Genomic DNA, 2,037 nt, shown 5'->3' with positions numbered 1-2,037 from the left:
CTTGCCGTCTACCAGGGCTGTGGTTTCATCTGAAGACTCAACTTGGGTGGGGAAGGGGTGTTTGTTTCCAAGCTCGATCAAGTGGCTATTGGCAGTCTTCAGTTCTTCACCATGAGGAACTCTTCATGGGGCTGCTTCACAACATGTAGATGTCTTCCCCCTGGGGGAGTAATCCAAGAGAAAGTGTCCAAAGTAGAGGCCGTGGTCTTTTCATAAATTAATCTCAGAAGTGACATCTCATCACTTCTGTCATGTTCTTTTCACTAGTTGTGAGTCATTAAAATTAACACACACTTGGAGGCAGGGAATTTTACAAGAGCATGAATACCAGCAGGGTGGGGGTCATTAGGGGCCGTCTTAGAAGAAGTCATTGTCTTGTTTGGTGGCAAGCTTAGAATTGAGGTATTTTATTTTTAATGTGGTTGCCAAATTCTAAATATGTTTAAGTTTGAATGGAAAGGTAGGAAAAGTGACCAAGTGACAGTTTTGCCTTCATCTTTTCTGCCCCTTATGAGAATTTGAACATGAAATATTTAGGCTTTAATAATTATGGACTTGTCTTATATCATGTACTTGGTAGAAAGGCTGGGGGTAAGCTAACATGAAAAATAATTAGAAAACAAGCAGCAGTTCATGAAATAGTAGCTAATGAGTTTGTTAGATGGCAAGAATTTGTGATTCAGGACTCTTATAAACCAATAAGCGGAATTACTTTGGAAGAGACATTTGTGATTATTTATATTTAAGTCTTTTTATCTTTTACTATCTACCTAAATTATGTTTAGGCATTGTCTTTTGGATAAGATTGTCATGGCAGTGGATTGGTTGTCTGTGCTATATAACATATTAACAAAAACTTTGCAGCTTAAAACCACATACATTCCTGCATTTATTACCTCATTGTTTCCATGGGTCAGGAGTCCAGGCATGGCTTTTTATGGCTGGCTGCTCAGGGTCTCACAAGAACTCAGTCAGGTGTTGGTTGGGACTGTGGTCTCATCTGAGGCTCCTTTTCCAAGTCCACATGGTTTTTTGAAGAATGTATTTTGTTGCAGCTGTAGAACTCCTGATAGCTCGTTTATTGAAGGACAGCAGAAGAATCTCTCTGATACCAGCTATGGCCTTAGTCTTTTTTTAAAAAAGCTAACCAGATTAGGTCATGTCCACCAGCCCTATCTCCCTTTTGATTGACTCAGTCATCTGATTAGGGATTGAAATTATATCTGAAATATCCCTTCACTTTTGCCGTATTACTTACCATAACATAATCACAGGAGTGATATTCACAGATCCTGTCTTCACTAAATGGAGAGGACTATATAAGGGAACGGGTCATCTTAGAGTCTGCCTACCACAAGCAGACGGGAGGCATTAATATCCAGGTTTTGGTTCCTTTTCCATGTGTTATGGACTAAATGTTTGTGTGCCCTCTAAATTCATATATCGAAGCCCTAACACTCGATGTGATGATATTTGGAGATTAGGGTTAGGTGACAGGAGGGTGAGGCCTTAATGGGATTAGTGCTTTTACAAGGGAGAGTTGCGTGTGTGCACGCGCGCGTGCTCTTTCTCTCTCTCTCTCTCTCTCTCTCCCTCCCTCTCTCTCCCTCCCCTCCCTCCCCTTCTCTCCCCTTCTCTGTCTTTGTCTGTCTGTCTGTCTGTCTGTCTGTCTGTCTCTCTCTCTCTCCCCCTCTCTCTGTCTGTCTCTCTCTCCTCTCTCGCATGAGAGGACACAGTGAGAAAGCTGTGCCTGCAAGTCAGGAAGCGCGTTTCACCAGAGCCCGACCGTGGTGGCACCCTAATCTCATACTTCTGTCCTTCAGAATGGTGAGAAAATAAATTTCTAGCGTTAAAACCACCTGAGCTTATGGAGCTCATTCAAAATGACTAAGACACTAGGTGCTTTAAAAAAAATAAATTGTAAACTGCAGAGAAATGAGTTTCTGCACATCTAAATTACTCTGAAGTTTTGCCTGTCTTCTCCAGGAAACAAAAACTTTTAATTTTTGAGTACATTTCAGAGAGAAACGTGGAGTT

The 2,037-nt window shown here is 41.5% G+C and overlaps 1 protein-coding gene across 1 annotated transcript in view; it reads left to right on the top strand.

Moving 5' to 3' along the window:
• Nucleotides 1–2,037, top strand: part of TPP2 (tripeptidyl peptidase 2) — a 72,114-nt gene that overhangs the window by 9,988 nt on the left and 60,089 nt on the right. The gene's annotated exons all lie outside the window — the stretch shown is intronic.

This window comes from Pteropus vampyrus, unplaced genomic scaffold (assembly GCF_000151845.1).
Source record: "Pteropus vampyrus isolate Shadow unplaced genomic scaffold, Pvam_2.0 Scaffold83, whole genome shotgun sequence".
Lineage (NCBI taxonomy): Eukaryota > Metazoa > Chordata > Mammalia > Chiroptera > Pteropodidae > Pteropus > Pteropus vampyrus.
The sequence above is the reverse complement of the archived record's forward strand: the minus strand, read 5'-3'. Positions and strand labels throughout refer to the sequence as shown.